Raw genomic sequence first — 18,942 nt, 5'->3', positions numbered from 1 at the left:
ATCCCTTCTCTTTTTGGTTCCTCCAACTATCTTATTTTGCTCATATGTTGCCTTACCTTGTTCTGTCTTACACCAATTTTTCTGTGGTGTTACTGGTGTCTTGGTGTAGTGTACTGAGGATTGTATGTCACTGTAGCTAGAAAAAAATATTGACATACACAAATATCACCCAAACAATATTGCAAACCTATACTTAAACAATAAACACAACATTTGGATTAAAACAATAGCATGAAAAAATATTGAAAATACAACAATATTGTAGACAAAAATGAAGAAATTACAGATATTTCATCCGCATCAAAATGAAGGAAACAAAACAACAGTCAGAAAAAAGAAAATATCAAACAATAAAAAATCTACATATTTCTCAATCCACATGATTTTGCATTCCATTTGTTTACACATACAAACAAAAATTAAAAATAAAATGAATATACATTGACCAACAAAAGCACTTTTTAGTTTTCAAAAGAAGGTTATACAGATCTGTAAACGGGGTAAAATCATCTGTATTGGGGCCATAATAGCCTGCAATCGTAAGCCATAGCCCAAAAAATAAACCTCAACCACCACCCATCTACCCTTTGAATCTACCTGCACGTCACCTATGCGTAACCCCTTATTTTTTTTCTCTTTAAAAAGAATAGCAACACCTTTAATCAGGCACAATTGATTAGTCACTATCCCCCAGGAGATCCACCGTGTGTTTTTAAGCACATTTTCCCATTCTTCTTGTGAGAGATGCGCATCCTGTAAAATAATCTTCTGCCTGTCTGAGAAACTCCAGAATCTTTCTTCTTCTACGCTCGACCCTTAACCCGTTGATATTCCATGAAATTATTTTTAGGAGTAAACCCTCCTGCTTACCCATCTTCTAGAGAAGCTTCTTGGGTCCTTCCCTTCTCCAATTGTAACAAGACCATCCTGAGGACTTTTATATTTTTATCTTTTCTTCCCCCATGCTTCCACACCCAAAACAATATACTCCCCATACCACACAAACCCCCCTCATACCCAGTATTTTTTTTAGCTGAATCAGGGTTCAGCTAGCTTGCAAATAATATGGAATGCATACAAAGCCTATATAAGGGGGAGATTGATTAGTTTGGCCGCATATAGGCGTAGTGAGGAAAGAGGGAAGTTACGTAATATTGAGACCAGAATGGCAACCTTGCAGGAGTCCATACAGGCTGCACAGAAAACGGAGAATAAGGTTCAATAAGGTTCAATTAAGGATACTTGAGCAGCAATATGAAAAAGCACATTTGAACTTAGAGTGTTTTTTAGAAAGCCAAGAAAGGAAGAAATGGGAAGCTAGTCATGAATACGGGGAAGGATGCAGTAAATTATTAGCTTGGAAAACAAAGTCAGATCTTTCAAAGAAATATATTTCTTCAATAAGGTCTGAGGTTACCGGGAAGATCTGTGTAGAAAGAACAGAAATAGAAGCTGGTTTTGTTTCCTTTTTTCAAACCTTGTATTCAGATGAGTCGCGGAACTCTGAGGAGCAGATTAGGGACTTCTTGACTAAGGTTAGATTGGCCTGGAGAACTCAGCATAACATTTATTAGAAGGAGAATTAACTGAGATGGAACTAATTGAAGTTTTTAAGGGTTTGAAGAGAGGGAAGGCATCTGGCCCGGATAACTTCCCGAATGAGCTGTATTTGGTACTGAGGGAAGAACTAATCCCGGTTATATTGAAATTGTTCAACTATATGCTTCTGGGAGGGGCGCAAGCACTGAGTTCTTGGGCTGAGGCTGTAATTTGTTTGATTTTGAAACACTGTAAAGATCCAACACAATGTTCTTCTTATCAGCCTATTTCATTACTAAATTCAGATTATAAAATGTATACAAGCTTGTTATCTAAAAGGTTGCGGAAAGTCATTTCTGGACTAGTCTATCCAGATCAGAAAGGGTTTATTAAAGGTAGACAGCTACAGGAATTAGTGCATGACTTGCTGGCGGCAATGGACCTGGCCTTAGCTGAGAGGCTCCCTCTGGCAACAATAACTTTTGACGCGGCTAAGGCATTTGATCAGGTAAATTGGATATTTTTGCAGGTTGTAATGGAGATGTTTGGATTAGGGAGCACTTTCATTAGAGCAGTCAAAGAGCTATATAGGTCACCAACAGCGAGAATTTTGAATAATGATGTGATATCACAGGAAGTAGGTATTTTGAGAGGAACACGTCAGGGTTGTCCCTTATCCCCTCTATTATTTGATTTATATATGGAGCCTCTTGTGATATCGCTTAGAAATAACAGGGAAATTCTTTTCTTTCAGAGTAAGGGTTGGGAGAAGAAAGTTGCATTGTATGCAGATGATCTGATGATTTATACTAGGGATCTTTATTTTTCACTTCCCTCTATAAATTCGGTGACAGAAGGTTTTGGTAGAATGTCGGGCTATAATGTTAACGTTGAGAAGACAGAGATTATGTGCTGGAATATGTTATATGAATCCCCGTTAGTTAAACAAGAGATTAGATATTTAGGAGTTCAGATTATAAAAGATCTGGTGGAGGTAGCAAGGATAAATTTTGAGAAAGTCCATTTCGAGACTAAGAAACTCCTTAGAGCATGGGCGGCTCTGCCTCTCTCTTTAATAGGTAGATCTAACATTTTTAAGATGATCATTTTGCCAAAATGTACTTTCTTATTTAGCGCTATCCCCTTGGAATTCAAGGGTAAGTGGTTTACAAAACTGCAGGGAGGTTTGTCTTCGTTTGTCTGGGCACAAAAGGGAATAAGGATATCTTGGAAGAAGATGTGTATGAAGAAGGAATGGGGGAGGGATAGTAGCACCTGATTTCTATAAGTATTATTTGGCTTTTCAATTTAAGAATAGCGGAATTCTTTTAAGTAAAAAGTCAGAGTATACCCCAATGTGGGAAGCTTTGACAGCACACGCGGAGGAAGGGGCGAGTTTTTTTTGTATAAACTTGATCATCTAAGGTTTTAAAAAAAAGTTAGACTTAAGATTCCACGCCAGTCCTGTAAGGTCTGGCTACAGATTCGTAACCTACTAGGGATCGCCAATTATTCTGGATTAGCCCCAATTTGGGATTCACCAGGTACCCCGGTATGTCTTCTTGATAAGCTATCAATCCCGCTGAATGTGAGTGGGGTACTACGGTGGGGACAGATTATAGAGGATGTGAAGTTGATTCCATGGGCTACATTTTTGGAGAGAGCGGGGGGGGGTCCGTTTCTAAATTTAAATATTATCAGTTGGCTAGTTGGATTAAATCATTACAAGTAGGAGAAATTGGTAGATCTAGTTGGGAGGAGAAATTAACTCAGAGACCTTTACTTAAGGAAATCGCGTTTTGATATCAAGCCTTGTTGGAGGCAACTGAGGAGGACCCCCCCTCCCGCTCCAGAAGTGGGGAGAGGTTTTTCCAACCATTGATATAATATCGTTGTGGCAAAGGTCATGTTCAAAACTTTGGTCCGCTGTTAAATCAGCGGCAATGAGGAGGAACCATTTTTTTACTTTACATAGAGTGTACTAGACTCCAGCAAGGCAGTCCCGCATTGGCAAAATTCTGAAAAATTGTCCACGATGTGATGACCCAAATGGGGATGATATTCATATGTTTTGGAATTGTTCCAGCCTGGCTAATTTTTGGGAAGCCGTGCAGAAAGTCCTAAACAAGATATTTGGTGAAGGAATAACATTGAATCCTGTTTTAGTTTTATTTGGAGTTTGTAACTTGAAAGCCCAAACACAGCAATATCTTTTGTTTGTTTTGATGCTTATTGCCTGCTGGCAAATCTGTTATAAATGGGTATGCTAATTACCCCCCCACAGTGCAGGAGTGGCAGAACTCGGTAGATCGACTATTTAAGTTGGACAGAGCCCGGCCTATTAGCAAAAGAGATATTTTTTGGCTGGGATGGGAAAATGTTTGTCAAATCCTTACTTGATTGGAGGTGCTCAGTTTGGGTATGAAGTCCGATGATTATACCTGATCCCCCCTTCCGTGTGTCTAGGCGTATTTTCCATTTATGGTACTAGGCGGATAGTTGGGAAGGATTTGCCAAGGCCACAGGGGGATCCACGGAAGAGAGTGCAGGTGGAGTGGCCCGTTGATATTGTGGGGCTATGCACCTGGGGGTCAAGGAGTAGTGGATCCTTCCTTTATTGGCACGGATTAGTGAGATGAGGAAAAAAAAAGCACTTTTTAGTGTTTGCCATAAATGATGGAAAAAATCAAACTAGACTGTGACAATTAGTCAAATAAAACTGTTCAAAAATAGAAACACTTTTCAAATTAACAAAAGCTATAAAAACACAAATCAATCAATCAATCAATCAAAAACATTTGTATAGCGCGCTACTCACCCGTGAGGGTCTCAAGGCGCTGGGAGAGGGGAAACAGGAGGGGGGAAGGGTGGGTCACTGATCGAACAACCATGTCTTGAGGTTCTTTCTGAAGACCAGTAGGTCTTTGGTTTTGCGAAGGTCGGTGGGGAGGGAGTTTCAGGTTTTGGGGGCGAGGTAGGAGAAAGACCTGCCTCCTGTGGTGGTGCGTTGGATGCGGGGGACTGTGGCTAGGGCAAGTGGGAGTGGTGTGTGTTATGTGTATCAATGAAAGACAAACACAAAGCAAAATTCTTCCTATAAAAGAAATCTGTCTCGACAGCACCACTCAGCAGACTTACAAACTTACAAAAAGAAGACTGGAAAAAAGACAACAACACTTTACACAAACCCCAAAATACTACAAGCAAACTAAGTATGACAATAAATGATAGCTAATACAATTAATAAATAATTAAAAGTATGTAATAACAAAAATTAAAAATTATTCTAATTACAGTGCATCCTCTACAAGAAGGAAAATGCTAAAAATGAAAATAAAATAAAGACAACCCTGGCTAAATGTTAGATTAAACAATAAACCAACACAACTAAATAATGTCCCTGCCAATCGACTGCTACAACTGAAAACTGTGCCAAAAACAAAACAAAACTAGGTTCTCTCTATAATCCTCCTAGTTCGCCCACGTGCCTCATTGTAGCGTTCCTCTGCCCTTGTCCTGGGATTTCTCCCTGGGGTCAGTAGCGATGACAGGTTGGGGTACCCAGAGTCACCTGCAAATGTCAAGGGGCAACTGTTAGACACACACTAACCCTTAGGGACAACCCCAGACAACTATTCACAGGGTATAGGGTCCTTGCCCTCACCTATTAGCCACGCACGGTGCCTCTGGAGTTGCCCCATCACATAAGGGATGCTGCTATTCCTCAAAATGTAAGCGTCATGCACTGAGCCTGGAAACTTGGCGTTCACATGGGAGATGCACTGGTCGGCCAAACACACCATCTGCACATTCAATGAATGGTAGCTCTTCCTGTTTCTGTACACCTGTTCACTCCAACGGGTGGGTACCAAGGCCACATGTGTCCCATCAATGGCACCTATGATGTTGGAGATATGTCCCAGGGCATAGAAGTCACCTTTCACTGTAGGCCAATCCTCCACCTGAGGGAACACGATGTAGCTGCTCATGTGTTTCAGCAGGGCAGAAAACACTCTGGACAACAAGTTAGAGAACATAGGCTGGGACATCCCTGATGCTATGGCCACTGTTGTTTGAAAAGACCCACTTGCCAGGAAATGGAGTACTGACAGCACCTGCACTAGACAGGGGATTCCTGTGGGATGGTGGATAGCTGACATCAGGCCTGGCTCCAACTGGGCACACAGTTCATGGATTGTGGCACGATCAAGTCTGCAGGTGACTATTACATGTCTCTCTTCCATTGTCGACAGGTCCATCAGCGGTGTGTACACCGGAGGATGCCGCCATCTCCTCACCTGCCCCAGCGGACGTACCCTATGGATGAGAACAGCGAGCACAGAGTTAGTCAACACTGAGGTAGTAAAACAATAATTTTGTTGCACACATTTCTCAATACGTTATGTGCTTGTCACTGTGTATATGCAAGACCTATATATGTGTGACGCATTAAAAATGGATGCCATGTGGCCCCCTGAAATGGCGGCTGCCTGACCTGTAATGTGGGACAAGGGGATGTGAGGTAACTACGCTGGCGTTGTACACCGTTGCGGTAGGCGGTCGAAGACCGCAGCGCAATCCTGCATTGGTTAACATTGAGCCCTATGGGTTCCAGGAGCCAATGACGATGCACGCCGGCGGTGACGGTATGCACCGCCGCGGACGTGACCACCATGTTCTCTCTGTTCACTCACTTGATACCTGATCTTCGACAGGAGAGGACCTTCACTGCAAGTGCTGCTGTGACCTCAGTCTGAAAGCGACGATGGCTCATGTGTCTGGGGAAAGGGCCCCTGCCTTCACATCAGAGGAGTTGGATAAACTAGTGGATGGGGTCCTTCCCCAGTACACGCTACTCTACGGTCCTCCAGACAAATAGGTGAGTACACTGTGAGCATGCTGTATGGGCAATGCCTGTTTTGAGTGGTGTGGATGGAAGATACGGGGGGAGATGAGGCCTGCATGATCGGATCATGAGTGTCTGTGCGTCAGGGCAAGGGTGGGAACGTGGGACAATGACTGTGATGGTCCGGATGGTAAAAGTTTTACATTTTCCCCTGTACTATTCCTCTAGGTTAGCGCCCACCAGAAGAAGGATATTGGGTGTGCCATCGCCAAGGACGTAAGGACGCTGGGGGTCCACCACAGACGGAGCACCCACTGCCATAAAAGATGGTGCTGGAGCAAGAAGATGGCGGAGGCCCAGCTGGGGATGGCCTCCCAATGTCTGAGGGGTGCCCGTCTCACCATGACCCCCCGTATCCGGAGTTGGATGGGCACTTCAGGGCATCACAGCAGCCACAAGGGGGTGAGTACACTCTCATTCAGCTGACTCTGCGCGCATTGGAGGTGTCTGGGTGGGGGAGGTGGGCAGTGGGTTCCCCTAGGCTAAGGCGAGCTTTGTAGGTAAGGACCCTTTGTGAGGCAGGCTAAGCGGCACGCCAGCCCCACCAGTGGTAAGAGCCATCTACACCTAGTCAGGCTCCTGTGACCTCCATGTGTGCAGCAATCAGGCATTTTCCATGTACCCCATGTCCCTGAGAATAATTAGGGAACTCTAAGTGCATGGGTAGTGCAGAGGGCTGCTGTGTCTGTAGTGTCCGTCGACTGTAATGGTATTGTATGCACTGAACATGTCTTTCTTCTTTCTTCCCCCCCTTTTTGTGGTCTCCCTGTTCTTGTGTGCATTGGCATTATCAGGCGGAGGAGCTGTGCCACCGGAGCTGGAGGGAGCTGCATCCCACATGGCCCTGGAGGGCCCGACAATGGAGTCTGAATTCATCAGTGAGATGGAGGGCAAGGGGAGCTCTACGGCGGGGGCAGGAGCTGGGACCAGCAACATTGACACTTCCTCTGATGGGAGGTCCCTTGTGGTGGTGGGCCCCTCTGTTCCCACTGCATCTACAGGTACAGCCGCCACCCCCCTACCAGCACTCCCCTCCCAGCAGCCCCTCAGTATGTGTCATGTGGCCGCTCACCCAGGAGGGTTGGCATCTCCTTCGCCCCAGGCACCTCAGGCCCTGCACCAGTCAGCCCTGGTGCCCTCAATGAGGAGGCTATTGACCTCCTGAGATCCCTCACTGTTGGGCAGTCTACCCTTCTGAATGCCATCCAGGGTGTAGAGAGGCAGTTGCAACAGACAAATGCATACCTGGAGGGCATTCATTCTGGCCAGGCAGCCCAACAGTGAGCCTTTCAGGCTCTGGCTTCTGCACTGATGACAGCCATTGTCCCTGTGTCCAGCCTCCCCTCTCCATCTTCCTCCACCCAGACCCAATCCCCAGTACCTCAGCCTATCCCAAGCACACCATCAGACCAGCAAGAACACACCTCAACACACAAGGGTAGCTCTGGCAAACATAAGCACCACACATCCCACAAGCATCATATCCATGCACACATACCAACATCAACTGCCTCCACTGTGTACCCCTCCTCCACGTTTCCCTCCTCCCTCCCTGTCACATCTCCACTCACACCTGCATGCACTACATCTTCAGCCACTACCGCCATCACCAGCACGCCCATCACCACACACCGCTCACATACACTCACTACCCCCACTACCATTCACACATCCCGTGTCCTCTACCAGTTTGTCTGTGAGCCCTCCTCCCAAAGTACACAAACACAGTCACACACCCACCCAGCAGCCATCCACCTCACGACAGCCTCCAGCCCATGCACCTTCACCCAAAGTCAGGAAAGGAACACCTTCTACAACCCCCACCTCTTCCTCCACTTCCAAACTCCCTCCATCTACCTGTCCCGCTGTGTCTAAAAAACGTTTCCTCTTCAATGTTGACCTCTACCCTACCCCCATCCCCCGTCCGTCCCCTAGGGCCCGCCTTTCCAGGTCCCAACCCAGCACCTCAGCCACCACATCACCGGGCAAAGTGGTACCAGCAATACCTGGATTTTGGAGTGCGCCAAGCAACAGGGCAGCCAGTGTCCCAAGGAGCGAGGCCAAGGACATTCCCCCACCTCCAAACCAGAAAACGTTGCCCAAATCCCAGAGGGAGAAGGCCAAAACACCTGCCACCAAGGGCTCAGGCAAGAAAATTGTGGGCAGTGGCAAGACAGCTGTGCCACCATCCAAGGTGGGTAAGGGCCTAAAGAAGAAAGGCAAGTCAACATCGTCGCCAACCTGCACGGCAGACAAGACCGCCACCGGGACTGCCACGTATACCGCCGCCACAGACACCGCCGCCAGAAGCCCAGATACTGAGCCCTTCACCAACACCACAGACACTGTGCCCTTCAGCAGCACCGCTGTCAGTGAGCCCCCCATACCAGCACCGCAACTACTGACACTGCTGCCAGCACCGCGGTCAGTGAGCCCGCCACCAGCACCGCCGCTACTGACACCGCTACCAGCACCGCGGTCAGTGAGCCAGCCACCAGCACGGCAGTCAGTGAGCCAGCCACCAGCACCGCAGTCAGTGAAGCCGCCACCAGCACTGCCGCCACAATGACCACCACAAGTACCGCCGCTAATGACACCGCCACCAGACCGGCCAGCGGACCCGTGACAACCTGAGCCAGTGGCACCACCGCAGACATAGCTGCCATTCCTAGTGGTCATCTGTATGTGGCTGGTGGTCAATTCCAGGCGCTTGGGCAGCTTCCATGTTGCCCCACTGTCAGTGGACTGTCACATCCACTACCTCAGTCCTTGGCAGGATGAAGCACTCTGGGCACAAAGCCCCCTCCAGAACCAGTGGAGAAAGACATCCCCTTCCTCAGTCCTTGGCAGGATGAAGCACTCTGGGCACAAAGCCCCCACCAGAATCAGTGGAGAATCTCATCCACTACCTCAGTCCTTGGCAGGATGAAGCACTCTGGGCATAATGCTCCCTCCAGAACCAGTGGAGAAAGGTATCCACTACCTCAGTCCTTGGCAGGATGAAGCACTCTGGGCACAAAGCCCCCTCCAGAACCAGTGGAGAATCTCATCCACTACCTCAGTCCTTGGCAGGATGAAGCACTCTGGGCACAAAGCCCCCTCCAGAACCAGTGGAGAAAGGCATCCACTACCTCAGTCCTTGGCGGGATGAAGCACTCTGGGCACAAAGCCCCCTCCAGAACCCGTGGAGAACCTCATCCACTACCTCAGTCCTTGGCAGGATGAAGCACTCTGGGCACAGTGCCCCCTCCAGAACCAGTGGAGAAAGGCATCCACTACCTCAGTCCTTGGCAGGATGAAGCACTCTGGGCACAATGCCCCCTCCTGAACCAGTGGAGAAAGGCATCCACTACCTCAGTCCTTGGCAGGATGAAGCACTCTGGGCACAAAGCCCCCTCCAGAACCAGTGGAGAATCTCATCCACTACCTCAGTCCCTGGCAGGATAAAGCACCCTGGGCACAAAGCCCCCTCCAGAACAAGTGGAGAATCTCATCCACTACCTCAGTCCTTGGCAGGATGAAGCACTCTGGGCACAATGCACCCTCCAGAACCAGTGGAGACTGTTCTCCACTTGAGAAACTGTGGCTTTGCACTCCCCAGGATAAAGCAGTGGGCAAACCACCCACTGGAGGGACTTGAGAGACTGTGGCTATGCACTCCCCAGGATAAAGCAGTGGGCAAACCACCCACTGGAGAGACTTGAGAGACTGTGGCTTTGCACTCCCCAGGATAAAGCAGTGGGCAAACCACCCAGTGGAGAGACTTCAGAAACTGTGGCTTCGCACTCCCCAGGATAAAGCAGTGGGCAAACCTCCCACTGGAGAGACTTGAGAGACTGTGGCTTTGCACTCCCTAGGATATATCAATGGGTATGGAGCCCCTCGTGGAGCTGGCATCCTGCACTCATCCGGCTAAGGTGCCCCCCCTTCCTTTCCCCCTGAGGTGCCTGTTTTATTTCGATCTGATGCCCCTGCAGTGTTCTCTCTGTTTCGATAGGGTGGGCCTCGCCCATGCATTTTGGGCTGAGTGGTCCACGGACTATATAGGTGCTGAATTCTTGGTGTAACTATTTGTTTATAGTGTATATCAATTTTGGACTAATGGATGTTTATTGATTACAACGGTTACAAGCAATTCCTTTTGTCCTTGCGTTCTTCCAGGGGGGTGTAAATGTAACGTTTGAGCATGTATTGGTGTGTGTGTTGTTGTGAATGAGGGTGGGGGTGGGGTTGTTGTGTGTTGCGTGTGTGTGTCACTCTCTTTTCCCTCCCCCCTCCCCTGTGTTGTAGGTGCAATACTCACCGTGGTCGTCGCCGCCGTCGGTCGTGGTCCTGGTAGAGGAGCAGGAAGACTATTGCAGGGAGTATTTGGAGTTCAGGCTCCAAGGCGTCCTGGTTCCTCGTGGGGTGTGTAGAGGTGAGTGTTTTCCCTTCAAAGTCCTGTTTCCGCTGTGTTTTTGATTGCGTTGAATCCGCCCCGGAAAAGGTGGCGGATTGGCCTCTCATATTAGTGTGGGTGGTACATTGTCTTCCACCTGTCTGTTGGCGGTGACCGGCATGCTGTTTGTTTGTGCCGCCATTGCTGTCGGAGTGTTAAAGTGGCTGTCTATGTTGGCGGTTTCCGCCATGGTCATAATTCAATTTTATTAACCGCTGGCCTGTTGGCGGTCTTACCGCTGCTTTACCACCGACCGCCAGGGTTGGAATGAGGGCCTCTGTCTTTAAAAATCACATTACGACTGACAAAGCCATATTTACAAGCTTTTAGAAAATGATGCCTCCTTTGCAAAAGTTGTTCAGAGTCTCCAATGTGTCATAACAATAATGTCTGCTCAGACCAGGTATGAAAATGATGCATATGCACAGGTACATAAGGAAAAACTACCCAAATCAACCTGGCAAATTCTAGGACATCATGGACCTACTCCTACTGCAGCTTGGAGCACCAAGAAGACTACCACAATCAACAGCACTTCTACCATTGCCACCACATTCAGCCCTACCTGCACCATAGAGGCAGCGCAGGAGAAGGAAGCTCATATATCAACAGTGCACCTCACTATTTTGACCCAGAAAGGTATAGGTAATCACCCATTACCGTCTGAGCAGGGAGTCAATTGTACAGCAGCCTCACCTCATAGTGCCAAGACTACAAGCAACAGTCAACAGTGATACCAGAGTCCCCCACAGACCAAACTCCTGGCCATGCTTCACATGCTGGCTTCAGGGTCCTTCTAGACAACAGCAGCTAGAGTAGGAGGAATCGCTCTGCCATCACTCTCTTTATTCCTACCCTCCTCCCTGGATGCCATCATCTAGCTGACACCCCACTGCATCCACTTTCCCAACACCCAGGAACTACAGCAGGAGTTCAAACAAGAATTCAATGCAATTGCTGGTTTCCCACATGTGCTGGGTGCCATGGACTGCACACATGTGCAACTCGTTCCACCTTTCTGCAACTGCCCATCTCAACCACAACAGGAAGCACACACACTCCATCAGTGTCCAGGCCTTTGGGGACCATTGTGGCTTGGTCATTAATGTACTGGTAAAATACCCCTGCAGTATGCATGATGCATACATATTCCTACCCTCAATCATCAATCAACAAATCCAGGATGGACAATATGGAATTGCCTACTTTTAGGTAAGCAAACAGCAAATATCTAAGAGACACAATCACAAACAGAAATGGGGGATACAATACACAGCTCATTGTCTCCTTACACAGGTACTGACCTCAGGATGCGGGCTTTTCCAAATACATGCACCATACGTCATGTTACATATGCAATGCAAATAACCAATCATATAAAGGAATACATTGCAAGTGGTTTTGCAGAGGTCGCATGATGTAAAGGCACACAGCAATGCAGGGTAGGCAGAAAACCTGGCCAATATCACTGTGTCAAAGGGAGGTGTACCATGTCCATTGGGGGTGTTCCCATGCAACACACATTATTCATCAGCTGTGTCATGGCTCCCACACCATGAACTAGCTGTGAGGTGACAAAGCACAGCTTATGGGTAGGTGATGTTTAACTGTATAAATGAATAATAATCAACAAAATAACTCCCATGTCAGAGGTGTGATGTGTAATGCTACATACATTCATCATTCACCATGCATCTGAGGCAGCAGCCTTTGTTGGAAGATGTACCCGCACATAGAAATACAATCCTGCAAGCATTGAAGAACCACTTCAACTTATGATGTAACTGTGAATGTGTATTTGCTAGGAAATGTGTGTGCAACTCAAGTTTGAAGGAACCATAAAGTCCTGGAGGCCTAAAATATTGTGTACTAATTGCCCTTGTAGGAGATGTACAGTGTGGGAAGTTGTGTAGCTGGACTGCAGAGGACTACTCACAAATCTTCAGGATCCATGTTTTCTATGCACAAATTGGCACAATGCTGTCACACATGTACATAATGTTCCACCATTGTGACATGCAATCATGGATCAGGAATTTGCATTTCTGACATGATGTCACTTCATTGGTATGTGTGAGTTCATACTGTGTGGATGGCATTATGTCAACTACCCTAGACAATAGTTACACCTAAATGCATGTGCCAGTGTAATGTAGGCCAACATCTACATCTAAGGACGCCATGGACCCATGCACGTGTCTGTGTCAGCTATGTCTGGTATGTTACCAAATACCTTGGGGAGACCTACAAAAAATAATTCCATCCATATTCTGTCTCTCCACACATGTAGTGTGAACACACAACATTGTGTGGACTAGAGCAATAGTATTAGACCTGACAGCCTTAGGGTGGTCATGACTAACTTTTCACCTGCCTCCCACCACTTTTGAGATACTGTTTTTGCTGGTTTTTAGATTCTGCGCACTTTACCACTGCTAACCAGTGCTAAAGTGCATATGCTCTCTCCCTTTAAACATGGTAACACTGGATCACACCCAATTGGGCTATTTAATTTACTTATTAGTCCCTAGTAGAGTGCACTATATGTGCCCAGGGCGTGTAGATTAAAAGCTACTAGTAGCCCTTCATCACTGATTGTGCCACCCACTTCAGTAGCCCTTAACCTTGTCTCAGGCCTGCCATTGCAAGGACTGTGAGTGCAGTTTCACTGCCAATTCGACTTGGCATTTAAAAGTACTTACCAAAATCCCCTTTTTCTACATATAAGTCACCCCTAAGGTGTGTCCTAGGTAACCCTTAGAGCAGGGTGCCTGGTAGGTAAAAGGCAGGACATGTACCTGTGTAGTTTACGTGTCCTGGTAATGTAAAACTCCTACTGTGAGGCCTGCTCCCTTCATAGGCTAACATTGGGGCTGCTCTCATACATTGTTTGAGTGGTAGCTGCTTATCTGAAAGGAGTAGGAATTTTATATTTAGTATGGCCAGAATGGTATTACAAAATCCTGCTGACGGGTGAAGTTGGATTTAATATTACTATTTTAGAAATGCCACTTTTAGAAAGTGAGCATTTCTCTGCACTTAAATCTTTCAGTGCCTTACAATTCACATCTGGCTGGGTTTAGTTGACAGCTCCTTGTGCATTCACTGAGACACACCACAAACACAGGATACTCAGCCTCACTTGCATACATCTGCATTTTGAATGTGTCTTCCTGGGCTGGGAGAGTGGAAGGCCTGATCTCACACAAAGGACTGCCACACCCTCTACTGGGACCCTGGCAGACAGGATTGATCTGAAATGGGACGTGGTGCACTTCTAAGCCACTCTTTGAAGGCTCTCCCACTTCAAAGGCACATTTGGGTATAAAAACAGGGCCTCTGCCCTACCACCTCAGACACTTCCTGGTGAAGAGCTTGCCCCCTGTTCCCTGAAGTCTCAGGACTAAAAAGACTTCTCTCCTGCACGCTGAGTCCGAAACGACGCAGCCCTACTTCACAACAGAAGATCAACACAGTGCCAGCGATGCCACCGGAACGACAACACACAGCCCTACTGAATCGATGCAAGCCAACTCAGAATGACGATGCCTGACTCCCTGAGAGGAATCAACGCAGTGCCTGCCTTGCTGAAGAAAATTCCGCGCACCGCCTACCGGAACTGATGTAGTCGCTGTGACTTCACTCCTCCAGCCAAGGATTCCCTGCATCGTTCTCAGGGCACCTGAAAACCCCGCAAACCGAAGAGGATCCAAGTCCGGAAATTGACGCAACGTCTTTCCCACGTGGACCATAACTACGCAAGTCAGTGTGCGAAGGGGCAAAACCGATGCACAGTCACTGTTTTTCACGCATCTCTTCCTCTGCGGTCCCTTGCGAGGAGTTTTCAACGCAAACCTGGTACTTTGCCCTGCAAGAGACACTTGTTGTTTCTAGGAGAACTTAAGACACTTTTTTATTGCTTTTACAGTAATCTTTTAACTCTAAAGACACTTGATATCACTCTCAGTGATATCCCTACATTTGCTTTATTCATCTTTAATCGTTTTGACCTGCATTTGTTCAGATAAATATTATATATTTTTCTAAACACTGTTTGGTGTATTTTTGTGGTGTTATATTGTGGTATTGTATGATTTATTGCACAAATACTTTACACATTGCCTTCTAAGTTAAGCCTGACTGCTCAGTGCCAAGCTACCAGAGGGTGGGCACAGGATAATTTGGATTGTGTATGACTTACCCTGACTAGAGTGAAGGTCCTTGCTTGGACAGGGGGTAACCTGATTGCCAACCAAAGACCCCATTTCTAACAAGTGGGAAATAGGAACCACCAAAATATGGGCAGAAATATGACAAACATGATGTTAAATTGTCGTATGTATCTGCTCATGCACTGCATTTGACATCACACAGATTGATTGAACAGGTCCCATTAAACATCATGACACTGGCATAATTGACACATAATGTGATAATTGCTGGTAGAGGTGCATGACAATATCACTACACCTTACACTCATTGGCAGGACTTTAGCCAATACAGTTATCCTAAACATTGACACTGTCTCTTTTTTACATTTCAGCTGACCAAGGATATGGGATCCAGCAGTGGGTAATGACCCCATATGCAAATCCACAGACTGAGCTGGAAAAGGCATACAACCAAGCCCACATCCAGACATGTAATGTTGTGGAGCAGATCTTTGGCCTCCTCAAGGCAAGTTTCTGGTGCCTGGATGCTTTTAAGGGTAGAATGATATGTTCCTCCCTGGTTTGAAAAAGTCTGTTGTCTGTGCCGTACTGCACCACAGATGTATGTACAAAAATGTCCTCTGGATGGAGAGGAGCTGAGCTACCTGAGGACTAAGGGAGGAGGAGGAGCAAGAGCCAGCTCATGATGGGGACATACAAAACACACCATCATGTGCACACAGATGCACACACATTCTGCAGATTTTTTTCACATAAGTACATGTCTGTGAATGTATGATAGTGCTTCAACATGTAAATAAATAATAAAATGTAACATATGCCCTGGGGTTTATGACACAGTTCCAGTAAAAGGCAACTAACCCACATTCAGAAAAGCATAAGTGGGACTCAACAGTCATCAATCAATTGTGAACACAGTCATCATCCTCAAAGTTCCAAACACAATGCACTGACCTCTGAGAAGTGTGGTTTGTAACTTTGCCTGTTGAACAATCATGGTGTACTGAAAACACACATATTAACTAAATATGTGTTAGAAAAAAGAAAAACAGACAGATCTGAACTCTACATGATGCATTGTGCTCAAATTTGATTATATTGTAGGAAAATAGTAGTCATAAACTTAGACAATAGATCAGAGTGAGATATGTGAATACTCAATGGCCAAAATACTCTTCTTACTGTCAACAACTCACCACATGTATTGCACTTGCACTGACATATATGACAAATAGTATGTGTATCCAAAAGGGCAGTACATCCGTAGGGGTAGCACGTTGTCAGTCAAATCAATACTCATTTTGCATGTATGCCAAACAATGTCATAACACATCTCAAACTGTTGCCAAAGTGTATGTGTCAATCAGGATACAGAACAATTTGTATATGGATGTGGGGTCATCAGCTGTCATGAATATTTACCAAATATACCCCTACTCACTGTGAATGCCTCCTTTGCATACATTATACCTGGCACAGGCATAATGTAGCACTAAGGGTTAAAAAGTGGTGCAAGGCATGCATTGTGTCACTTTGTAAATATAGCACAAGGATTTTGGCTTCTTTGTGCCACAATAACATAAAAAAGATGATGAAATTCCGGGCGCAATGTGGCTTTAGGGGCTTAAAAATATGTCCCATTGTCTGCAGCTGTGGGTGAGCAATCCTCATAAACACACTTATACAGAAGCACCGCAGAGCCAACCTTGTGTCCTAAACAGGACCTGGTACATTTTGGACAGGACTTCCAGCGTACACAAGTACTACTTCAGGAGTCAGGATTTGTTTTGTGACCAATTTCTCTACTCACCAACATTGGTTTCCAAACTAATACTAGTGTGCTGCATATTGCAGAATATTTGTGCATTAACAAATGGCCCATTGACAAGGAGGAGCAGGAAGGACTGGAAGATGAGGTTGAGAAAGATGAGGAGCAAGACCAAAAGGTATCATCATCAGTAGCAGCAACACTGATGTACCATATACCAGAAATATTGTTTGCCCATGTGTGAATGACTCCCACAATGCCACAGGATTATGTCAAATTAATTTTGTGTACCTAAGTAAAACATACATATAACAACAACCAGTGTTTAGGCAAGTTACCTGCATAGTCACTGTACACATCAGAACGCTCACAACACATCTGCTTGAACTTGCCTCACCGAACACCAGTGTAGCTATGTGTGATAACTAGCCCTGTAAAACATCTGGTACACCTATAACAGTATGCATGACAAAAACATTTGCCAATAAGTCCACCAGTTTCAAAAACAACAAACATGATGTGCAAATGTAAATAGTGTGCTCCCATTTGGATGGCCTCATTCTTGTAGAGTAAAGTAAAGTCAAATCACAGTATAATGACACAGATGTGATCCACATAGTATAGGCATGGCAACACATACCAACACCTACAGTCTAATTATGCAGCACACAAATCTGCAGCCACACATCAAAATCAAAACCATCACGAGATCTCTTATCACACACACAAAGGGTAAATATTACAATTTCCCAGTGCAAGTGTGTTAACCCTGTAACAATGTACATACATTTGCACCACTAGGCCAATGATGTAAATGGAAAATGCAGTGATGCAGACTACAATGTTGCTGTGTTGCATTCAGATACAAATGATATCTACATTCCCATGATTACAGTCTTAATGCAAATGTAAAGACACAACACCCAGATTCTGAGTATGAAACTATTGCTCATTACAAATCACAAATGTCAAGGTACAACCACCCAAGGTGCCAGGCACTGATGCATCCCAAGATATGTTCCTTATATGTGGCTGACACATCACAGGTGAACATCATGCTTGAATGAGTACCCCTCACCCAACTTCTATTAATCACACATTTCAGACACATTTTGTGATGGATACCTATGGCAAACATATATATGATTGGACTACACCTGACTATTTGTGGCTAGACAAGCTGATATGTGATACACAAATTCAAGAGTAAGCCTGTGGGAAAAAGAGAAGGAGGTGTTGCCAGGTGAATGTGCAGCACATATCTTCCAAAACACAAGCCACCATGGGTGAATAATGTCACCACACATACCTAACAAACGTAGGGAGTCAGTTTTTGAACCGCATGCCAATTACACTAGAGTGTTTGTAACACACAAGGTCGGGCATTGTCTAATTGGCTATAGTGCAACCACAAGGCATCCTAGGATGGCATCTTATACAGATATGAGCCTAGGTATCATAGGCCGATTATGCTGCTGTCACCCCTCTCAGGGCCCATCTGTAGCCACAAGCCTCTCAACAGTATTCATGAGGACATGCACAGTCCAGCTGTGTGGACTCCTAGCTAGGGAGTAAATGCACACACACCAAGAAGCCCACATGTGTTACTCAGTGTCATTTGTTCATTGCAGGTACCTTGTTGGTGCATCAGTGCTGGACAACCAACATGGATAATCTGTATGACCAATGCAAATATGGAGATGCTAGCATGGGGCTGTAGAAATAGCCCACAAATCCACCAAAACTGCTGTCAATTTGCATCGCAATTCACTTAACACCTTCATGCACATGAACTATCCACGGCACAGTCCATCATGACCAATCTGAGGAACAGAATACAGGACATATAGAAACACATGGGCTAAGGTCACATCAATTGATACATCCTTGATTAAGCTTTACTGGGGAGGCCTGGATAATTTGGGACAGAGCCTGGTCCATGTGAGTCTCATGACCTGTCACAATGTCATACTACATGGGTATTCCATGTGTACACCCACTGCTACACCCAAGAAACACCACCTTGATCCAGAGTTTAGTAATGGTGTGATGTACACTGCCTTGCTGACTGCTACAATCAGAGAAGACCAATTTCATTTCTCCTTTCTTCAAGACTGG

This window comes from Pleurodeles waltl, chromosome 2_2, assembly GCF_031143425.1.
Source record: "Pleurodeles waltl isolate 20211129_DDA chromosome 2_2, aPleWal1.hap1.20221129, whole genome shotgun sequence".
In the NCBI taxonomy this organism is placed as follows: domain Eukaryota; kingdom Metazoa; phylum Chordata; class Amphibia; order Caudata; family Salamandridae; genus Pleurodeles; species Pleurodeles waltl.
Note: the sequence above shows the minus strand (reverse complement) of the source record.